The sequence below is a fragment of the Cupressus sempervirens genome, chromosome 3 (genome assembly GCF_028749045.1).
Source record: "Cupressus sempervirens isolate cs-2001-9-10 chromosome 3, ASM2874904v1, whole genome shotgun sequence".
NCBI lineage: Eukaryota > Viridiplantae > Streptophyta > Pinopsida > Cupressales > Cupressaceae > Cupressus > Cupressus sempervirens.
This window is the reverse complement of record NC_143120.1, coordinates 1,068,589,305-1,068,600,509: the sequence shown is the minus strand read 5'-3', so window position 1 is coordinate 1,068,600,509 and position 11,205 is coordinate 1,068,589,305. Positions and strand designations below refer to the sequence as shown.

Sequence of the window (11,205 nt, the reverse complement as noted above, 5' to 3'; positions counted from 1 at the left end):
GATACCAATTGTTGGGCCCATTTTCTGTTGCACCAAAAGCCATGACTGTTAGTGAACATGGAACACCACATAATCAACCACCTGTGGACAGGGGAACGCATCGCATCACCCAACAAGTCTAATGAAATTGCACCTTGGATCAATAGGTGATTAGGCACAAACCTCAATTGGAATAGAACATGTAAATCTAGTAGGATCTCTTACTGCAGATGATTTGAACAAAAAGAAGGAGCACAATCGAGCAATGCTGGAAATTGCCTTTGCACTTAACTATGCAGAATATGATGACATCAAAGATTGTGACATTGCATTCAAGATGTGGAAAACCTTATCAGAAATCTATGGAGGAGATCAAAATGTCTAGAGAGCAAAAAGAGAAAGACTAAGAGGAAAATTTGATGACATGAAAATGGAGGAAGGTGAAAATGCTACCCAATATGCTGCGAGAATGAAAGAAGTGGTAAGTGCAGTAAGAAGTCTAGGTGGACAATTGGAAGAGGAAACAACCATCAACAAATACTTAAGAAATCTACTTCCTATCTATGCTATTAGAGTTTTAGCCATACAAGAGCTAAGGTGTGTACAAGGAAACACACTAACGTTTGAACGAATAGTGGAAAGACTTACTACATTTGAGCTATCCAATTTTGATAACTATAGACTTGAGAACCTTGAATCTACTTTCAAGGCCAAGATGACAATAAAAGACATTGAGGAGGAGACATCAAGCAAGAAGAGAAGAAAATGAAAACATGCATCCAGTGATAGCAACACAGATCAGGAAGATGTGGAATAGTTAGAAGCACTACTAGCTAGGAGATTCCATAGAGGTAAAGGTAAATTCAAAGGTAAGATCCCTATCATATGTTTTAATTGCAATGAAGTAGGTCATATTGCTACAAGATGTACATAGAAGAAGACCTACAAAGAAGGAAACAAGCACAGGAACAAGAGGGAAGATGATAACAAAGATTACAAGGAGAAAGGAAAGAGATGCTACATTGTTGAAGAAGATTCTGATGAGAATGGTGATGAAGTAGTCTATGTAGCTATGAAGGATGAATCAGATGAAGATGAAGCAATAGCATTGGTTACCTATGTAAATAAGAATGATAAGTGGATCATAGATAGTGGATGCTCACATCACATGACTTGAGATAAAAGTAAGTTCATTCCCTTTACACAATATGATGGAAATAGTGTTAGATTTGGTAATGATGCTCCATATCAAATCAAAGGAAAAGGTTCTATTAAGCTCACAGAGAATATTTCATGTGAAAATGCATATTATGTTGAAGGATTTAACTACAAATTGTTGAGTGTATCATAGTTAGGCAATGTAGGTTGCAAAGTTGAATTTGGAAACAAAACTGCTAAGATCTATGACACAGATCAAAAGCTAATAGGAAAGGGTGAACAAACTAGGAGTAATATGTTTTACCTAGATATGGAAGATACAATATGTCTTGTTGTTAGACTTGATGATGTGTGGTTGTGGTATAAAAGGTTGTGTCATGTTAGCTTTGATAATCTGATTAGCATCAGCAAGAAGAAGAAGGTCAAAGGGTTGCTCAAGTTGAAGAAATCTGAAAACACAATGTGCAAACAATGTCAACTAGGGAAGATGACTAAATCTAGTTTTAAAAGCAAAACATACACTTCCAATAAAGTACTAGAACTAGTCCATAGAGGCTTATGTGGTCCAATAGAAGTACAAAGCTACCTAGGAGATAGATACATAATGCTATTTGTAGATGATTATTCTAGGATGATGACTATTATGTTCTTAAAGAAAAAATCTGATGCATTTCAAATATTTAAGTGGTATTTGGCTAGAGTTGAGAAGGAAACATGAAACAACTTGGAATGCCTAAGGTCACACAAAGGAGGTGAGTTTACATCAAAAGAATTTGAAATATTTTGCAATGACAAAGGTATCAAAAGGAAAAAATCAGCACCAAGAACTCCACCACATAATGGTATTGCTGAAAGGAGGAATAGGTCAGTGATTGATTGTGCTAGAACCTTGATGATGGAGAAAAATGTTGCATTGAAATACTAGAGAGAAGTTGTAAGTACTGCAGTCTACACACTAAATAGATTTCAAGTCAAGAAAGGCACAAATGCAACACCTTTTGAATTGTGTTATGATCACTCACCTAATGTTAAACATTTTAAAGTCTTTGGTTATAAATGCTATATTCTCAAAGATACTAGAAATGGAAAGTTTGATGCAAAAAGTGATGAAGGCATATTCCTTGGATACTCCACTAGAAGTAAAGCATATAAGTGTTTGAATACTAATACTAACAAGATTGTGGAGAGTGCAAATGTAAATTTTGATGAGCATGTAGAAGTTTAGGTTGATGAGTCCAAGAAAATAGAGGGCTATAGATCCTTTGTATACTTCTATGAAGGAATGATAGTTGAAGACAATGCTGCAAATCAAGTTCGGAATCAACAACAAACTTTAGTATCTACTGAGTCTCAGCTTGTGAATGTCGAGCTACATTCAGAAGCCAAGCTACATAATGTACAAAATACACATTCTAATTTTGAAAATAGTACACATGAAAGGAATGATGAAGTTCCTAATGAAGAAGAACAAAATGACTTTGAAGCTGAAGGATCAAACATGGAAAGAAGGAAAAAACCCAGACTAGCCAAGTATGTGAGAAGGCATCACCTTGTAGATCAAATCATTGGTGACAAGGATGCCAAACCAGTGACAAGGAATAGGCTTAGGAATGAATAATGTCTGCTGAGCAAGGTTGAACCTAAAATAGTGAAAGATGCACTACAAGATGATGACTAGTATACAGCCATGGAAGAGGAAATAATTAGATTGAGAAGAACAAAACATGGTCTCTAGTTCCTACACTAGTTGATAAGAATGTGATTAGTACCAAATGGGTGTTCAGAAAAAAATTAATGAGAATGGAGAGATAACACGAAACAAAGCCAGACTAGTTTGCAAAGGCTATGCACAAGAAGAAGGATTGGATTATGGGGAAAATTTTTCCCTTTTTGCAAGAATGGAAGGAGTGAGAACATTACTTGCATATGTTGCATACAAAGGTTTCAAAGTGTATCAAATGGATGTAAAGTCTGCTTTTCTGAATGATATACTGGAAGAGGAAGTCTACATAGAACAACTAGAGGGATTTGTAGATAAGAAGAACAAGGACATGGTTTGCAAATGGCACAAAGCACTTTATGGATTGAAGAAAGCACCTAGAGCATGGTATGAGAGACTGCACAAATATCTTGTGATGATAGGATTTGAGAGAATAGATGACAACATCAACTTGTACATCAAAGTTGAAGAAGGTAAAGACATTTTGATATCATAAATATTTGTTGCTGACATAATATTTGGAGGAAAAGATGTTCTTTGCAAAGATTTTGCTAATCAAATGAAGCATGAATTTGAGATGTCAATGTTTGGAGAAATCAAATTCTTTGTTGGATTATAAGTACATCAATTGAAACATGGCATATTTGTGACCCAATCTAAATACATCAAGGAGGTACTCAAAACATTTGGGTTGGAAGAATCAAAACTAGTCAGCACAACAATGGCAACATGCCATAAGCTACCCAAGAATGATGAATCTGTTGAAGTAAATTAGACATTGTATAGTTCAATGATTGGAAAGCTATAATATGTTGTACATAGTAGACTAGACATTACATTAGCTATTGGAATAGTAGCTAGATTTTTTGCAAATCCAAGAGAAAATCACTTAATAGCAGTAAAGAGAATACTAAGATACCTGAAAGGAATTGATGACTTTGGTTTGTACTACAAGAGGAGTAAAAAAATTGAATTAAGAGCCTACACTAATGTAGATTGGGGAGGTAACATTGATGATAGAAAAAGTACTAGTGGAGGAGCACTTTTCTTGGGAAAAAGGTTGATTACATGGACTAGTAAAAAGCAAAGCTATACCTCACAGTCCACTGCTGAAGCTGAATATGTGGCAGCTGCTCTAAATTGCACCAATATTGTATGGATCAAACATTTGCTGGAAGGTATGAAGGAAGAGGTAACTGAGCCTATGATACTTTATTGTGATAATAAAAGTGCTATCAACATATCAAAGAATCCTATAATGCAGGCCAAAACCAAGCATATTGTAATCAAGTATCACTATGTCAGAGAATTGGTAGAAGACAAACAAGTGAAGATGGAATATGTTAACTCAAAAGAATAGATTGCTGATATCTTCACAAAAGCACTACCTAAAGATTCTTTTGAGTATCTTAAAGGTAAGTTAGGGGTAATACCCCTAGCTTAGGCTACTTGAAGCACAAGCAAGTATGCCCTGCATTAAACAAGCTGATTAATGAAGATTTCACACATTGATGCAGAGGATGTTTACTTTAGGATTCATGCCTAAAGTAGTAGATGTGCTGAAATTCCAAATCAGTCACAAGCAAGGTGACAGAGGGAGAAATTGAATGAACTTGTAAAAGTTACACTTGCATACTAAGATGCTTATATGTCTTTGGCATTATTGTCAAAGAGGGAGAAGATGTTTGAAATTGATCAAGAGAAGGATCAAGAGGGAGAAATAGCAAAAAGTTAATCAACAAGGAGAAGTTGTGAGATATTGATAAGAACAATAGAAGAAGAGCAATAAGAGGGAGAAGTTGAAATGAAGCAATTTGAATAGTAAAAGGAGATGCAAAGTTATATTTTACTTTTTGGCATTTGACTTGCTGTTCTAACCTAGTTAGCATTTGGTTGAATAGTTTAGTCTGATGGTTGATAAGTTTGATTTTCCATTAATGCCAAAGAGGGAGATTGTTGGAAATTTGATTGAAAAGCTCATTATTGAAGATCAAAGAGGGAGATTGTTGCAAAGAAGGAAAACTATTGTTTTCAATCATTGTTTTGTCATTGATGTCAAATCTACTACTTGTAGGAATGATATTTTCTTATATGATCCAAGTACTATCACTTAGTTGATTGATGAAGAGGATTTGATCAACAAGATGTAACAAGAGAACCTAAGGGAAAGGTTGAGTTATGATGTTGTAATGAAGTGCAAGGATCAGTTAAGACAATGGTCAAATGATGGATTGATAACATACTTAAGGATACATAGGTTGGTCACACTTAGAAACATTGGAGGAAGAAGTTGTAACAAGGTGGTATGCAAAGCTTAAACTAAGATCATTAGTGGATGCCGAGCAAGTTAGTTGAATCCAAGCAAAATTCTCAGTTGGAGCTGAGTAACAGGAAATTCTAGCATGTGCTAAGTGATCTTCAAGCGTCGAGTGAAGATTAGGTGCCAAGCATCAAAAAAAATATAGTTGGTGTCGAGCATCAGGAAAAACTTAGTGGGTGCCGAGTAACATAGTATGTGCCGAGCACCAATATTTCAATTGTGCCGAGATACTATATTATTTCAAATGACAAAGATTTTCCAAATTTGAGTTGACAAAGTGGTTACATTGAATTTTGTGAACAAGTTGGAAGATAAGGATGATGAGCTAGTGGCATAGAATCCTATGTAAACCATTTTTGAGTGAATTCTAAAGGATTATTCAAGAAGTTTTTAGAGGAAAAAAAACATGGGTTAGATGCAATGAATCCTACCTAATCCATATGAATTAAAATTAAAAAATGAAAGAATTGAGAGGGAAAAGGAACTCCAAGACTCTTATTTAAGGAGTCATAGACTAAGAAGAAAAGAGCTGCTGATATTGTTGCTGCTGAAGAGCCAAATCTGCAAAGTAGTTAGAAGGGTGTCAAGGAGGAGACATCTAGGAGAAGGAAGAGCACAGAGGTTTTGCTACTATAAGTGGTCATGAAGAGATGATTGCACTGGTACATTGAGCATGGAGACTCAAGGAGACTAAGCTTGAAAGGAGGGCAAGCTGTCAGAGTTGCAGAGATTGAGGGCTAGGCAAGGGTATGAGCTGAGAAGTGATTTGAGATCTGCAAGATAAGTTTTATGTTGTAGTCAGGTGAAGATTTTTTAATACTCTCTAGAAATTGTATTAGATCTAAAAATACTATAGACTTAGGTTGGTTTAATAGCCATTTGTAAATCCTCTAACAGGGTGGCATTCCAAGTGAATGTTCTAAAGTCCTCTATCCAGGTCCACTTCTAATAGGGTGGTTAAATCCTCTAACAAGCTCACATTTGATAGTGTGTTGTAAGACTTTAACAGGGTAGGCCTTTCACAGGGCATCACTTCAGAAGAGTGAGAATTGAGTAGCATGTTATTGGTGGTTTTTTCCAAATTGGGTTTCCACGTATATCATTGTGTCATGTTGATTTCTTATGTGTTATGCTTGCATGTTGATTTACCATAACTTGTTGGTTAGAAAAGTTAAAGCTTGGATGAACAAATGGTTGAATGAGCTCACTATACTTAGTTAGTGAAAGGTTTGAATAGGACATTTGGACCTTGAATAACTAATTCACCCTCCCTCTCAGTTATTCTAAAGCAATTCTAACACCTAATTTCAATGAAACTAAGATTAAGAATATTTTGGCTCCAACGTGGGTAGTTATAAAATCTTTACCATCCAAACTTAAACAAATTCAAATTCTCAACATCATAGGCATTGCTATAGGTAACTTACAAGGAATAGAATCAAACTATAATTCTTTAAATGACATCAAATTCCTTATTGATCTTGAATTAGGTAAGTAGGATTTGAAACCCCTAAAATTGATAACAAATAAATCAATATATGAACTAAAAATTTCAATATATGAGGGAAAAATAAAGAAAATCTTAAAAACAAACCCCCTCAGAACCATTACCCCTCTATATATTTAGAGAAAACTCTTCCTTGAGAGAATTATTCCTCTTGACCCACACTAACAACAAAACTAACTCTAGAAGTATATCTTCTGAAACTAGGGTTTAGTCCACCCTATTAGTAAAACAAATGGAGACTCCAAGAAGAAAATCATCACTAGGAGAGAATTGGGAAGAAGGAGAAATACCAACAACAGAGGAAAAAATAGAGATTCTAGATAGATACATGATTCATAGGATAGGTGGGTGAAACCATTAGAAGAAGAGGAACTCCAGATAATGATTAAAACTATTAAAAAAAATAGTTTTAGCATAGACGAAAAATTGTCATGCTTGGAACAAAGTAAATAATAAAACCTATTTGAAAATGATATAAGAAGCAACATGAGTAGTGTGGAAAAATTAGCACATAACATTATGCTTACTTAGAGTGATATAGATGATCTACTTACTTTATGGGAAGGATCCCACAGGGACCATTACAATAAAGTTGATTCACAACAAACATCTAGACAATTAGAAGAAACCAAAGGTGACATAGTACCATATGAGATTCTAGATAATGCCTCTTTACAAAAGAGGGAAAAGAACTTTCAACCAGAAGTAGAAACTAAAATAGATCCTATGGAGAGGCTGGATTTATCAGACATGCATACAAATTTAAAGAGAGTGAAGGGGATTTCCCCAAAAGAGCACTGCAACAACCCAAATGTGTACAATCCTCTCAAAGAAATAATAAACAAGGATAAAACCCTATTAGAAAATAAGTTCTTGGAAGGTCAAAAAGATTCCACAAACATCACATAAATTTTCCCAAAAGAATGAAGGAAATTTAATCCTTATCAAGATAAATATGGTTTCAGAAGACTAGATAAAGAGAGATAGTAGTGGCAATATGGGGCAAGAAGAAATTTCCACCCCCAGCCATAATAGGAAAAATATAATTGATTACTATTAGGAAAAAAGTATATAAGAAAAAGACTAACAAATTTTGGAAAACACCTATGAACAACAAGGATCCCTTTGATTCTAAGGAAAACACACAAGATGATTCAAATGGCTATATCCCCGGGGGGTAGAAACTTTCCTAAATTAGATTTGGGTAGAAGAACCCAAAAAAATAGAAAATAAGGAAAAATCAGAGATGCTAACCAAGGATTATTGGTAAAAATTCAGAGTCTTAGATCTTATGGAAGCTAATTAGAACCCAAGAAAGGAAAAAGCATCAACAAGATATATATAGCAAGAGCCTTAATAGATAGAGAGGAAACTGACACTAATGGGAAAATACTTGAGGAAGTTAGATATGAAGAACATGATTAGACAAAGGAAACGATAATAGAAAGCACCCAAAGAGAAAGTGAGCATATGGAAAACTTAGGCCTTTTTTGGAAGTCTTATTGGGAAACAAGATATTGAGAGGGCGGGGGGGTTAATCAGGATCTATAAAATAATAGATTAACCACATTCACTCCTAATCCATCTCATATCTAAATCTCATACTATATAATCATAAACTATAAAACTGAAATAAATCTAACTATGCATAACATCCATCAACGTGAAAATGTAAACACATAACACAAAGATTTTACTAACCTAGAAACCCTCCATGGTGAAGGTAAAACTGGGGTGGCAATGACACCCACAAATCTTCACTGCCGCAACAACAAAGTTTGCCCATTAGGGCTACAATTTTGATTAATTCTAATGATCTACCCTCTGAGGGGTTTTCTCAGTTAAAAGCATTACAATACTATCAAGTCTACATTTATTAAAGGATTTAAAACTTTCATTGAAGTGAGCACTCTATTAAGAAATGTAATTAGGTATGTTAAAACTACTCTATTAAGAGATTTGCCTTGATACACTAGTTATAAAGTCTTAGTACTCGATCCTTTAGTTTTCTCTAACAAAGCTGATTACAAATCTCTCTTTAATATCTAAATCCAATCTCCTTATATGATTTTCTCTATTTTTCCCTTCACTTCTAGTTTTGTTTTTTTGATGAATCTATCAAACTTAGCCTTCCTTACTCAATCCTTATCTTTTTTGCACATTCACAATCTTCCTTCACATTCCATAATGATTTAGGATTTTACCCCCTCTTAAATAGATAATCATGGTATGTTCTAGCTCATCATAATCAATGATCTAGAATTCATTTCTTTTCTACTTTGTCCCTCTATTTTTATGGTTTTTTTCTCTTCCTTCCTAGGAATTGATGTCCTCTAACAAAATCCATAATTAGCTCCTTAGTTGTCTTTACAATCCAAAAATATAATTTATAATTTGGCTAAAATGATTTACATAAGTTTTTGTGCATTTACAAAAACATATATAAAATCTATTTTACTCAACAATTAAATGTTTTGATGCTTGGTCATAACTAACATTCATGTTTTCTCCTGACTTCTATAGGCTAGACATATATTGAATCACTCAGTATATATTATCTTTACATTGCTTGGTCTCCATATGTTTCACTCAACATGTATTGTAACTCAGTCTCTATTGGGGTGCTCGAGAACTTTTGACTTGTTTGGCATGTAATGAAATATAAACAAGTCTATTTAACTCAACCTTCTTAGGATGGCTTGGTCACAGTGATGACCGATTGGACACTGCCTAGAAAATGACTAAGTGTTGGACACTAACAAGAAACAAGGCTTAAAGATTGATAGGCTTAGCACAAAATTTGGATGGAATAACAACTCCAAGGTGTAGATTACAATAGAAAATAAAAAGAAGAAGAAGATCTTTAGCAAAGATAATAACAATTTCAAGTAAGACATAAAACTAGAGGAAGATTCAAGATATCCTAAAAGTTGGGAAGGAGAAGTTCCTTCCCATCAAAAAGTGAGGCTAACAACATGGCCCTAACAAGAAGCGCTTACTCAAGTGCAACATTTATTTAAATAAGAACTTATTTTGATACAAGAAATTAAATTGAACAAATCTGAAAGTGAAAAACTAAGCAAAAAACTAGGTTACTGGAAATCACTATTGATTGAGTCAAATGGGGAATCAGGTGGAATTTGAATAATCTGGGACCCTAGAAATATAGATTTCAAGAGTGTGAGCTCAAATGATAATTGGATAGGGGGTAGGGTCAAGTACTATAAGTTTGACATTTAATTCATTGCTATCAATGTATATGGCCTAGCCCAAATAGTAGCAAAAAGGACTCTCTGGAATGAAATCAATACCTTTATGGATGCACACCATTCAAAGAAATTTTGGATTGGGGAGACTTTAATTCCATTTTGGAACTAAAAGAAAAGAATGGAGGGTTAAAAATTGTATCTCAATCAATGTTGGACTTCAAAGATTGGTTCTCCTAGGACAACCTAATTGATATACCACCAACCAATATTTCATTCACTTGGTACAATAGAAGGAAGGACTTTTCTCACATAGTAGAAAGACTGAACAAATTCATTTTTAAAGGGGATATGCAAAATTTCAACTACATGATGCAGTCTTCCTTTCTTCCTAATGTTGGTTCATACCACTTTCCAATCTATTTGGAAATAATAGAACAACAAAAACCCTCAAGAAACCTTTCAAATGTGGTTCCTAGATGAAGGACTTATAGAAAACATCAACTAGTGGTGGTAAGAAAGTGAATTCGAAGGCTCCAAGATGTTTTTCTTTGTCTCTAAACTCAAATCATTAAAAGAAAATGTATTAAAATGGAACAAAAACCACTTTAACAACATCTTTAAGGAAAAATTAGACATAGAAGAAGAGCTAAAAAAGCTTAATGAAGAAGTCATAAGACACATATGGATAATAATGCATATGAAAGAGAAAAAAAAACTTATGATAAAATAGGAAAATATCTTAACAAAAGAGGAGGTATTTTGGAAACAAAAATATGAGAAACATGGCTACCAGAAGGATATTGGAACACCATTTTTTTTCATAATAGTACGATTAAGAATAGAAATGTTAACAAAATCTCCCAAATAAAAAACAATGAAGGTGTTTGGGTAGATAGCCCATCACACATAGGATACGTATTTGTGAACTACTACACAAATATACTGAATAATTATGAGCACTCAAACCTGTCAACCCAAAATGTTATGTTAAGCACAATCCCTAAGGTAATTACAAAGGAGGATAATAATAATTTTAATAAGGCCTTCACATTAGAAGAAATCAAGGAAGCCTTATTTAGCATGAACCTAGACAAATATCTCGGGACCAACAGGTTCCAAGCCTTTTTCTTTCAAAAATGTTGGATGATATTAGGTGAGGATCTATGGTAGGCCATAGAAGCAACTAGAAATTTGGGCTTACTTTTGGTAGAAATCAACAACACTTTTTTCATCTCTCATCCCAATAAAAAGGGATAATCAAAACTTGGGAGACTTTCATCCAATAGCTCTTTGTAAGGCCATTTTACAAAAT

General features: G+C 34.2%; 1 pseudogene; it reads left to right on the top strand.

Moving 5' to 3' along the window:
- The first annotated feature begins 409 nt into the window (after positions 1 to 409).
- LOC149570436 (putative ubiquitin-conjugating enzyme E2 23) overlaps positions 410 to 11,205 on the top strand; it is a 139,876-nt pseudogene continuing 129,080 nt past the window's right edge.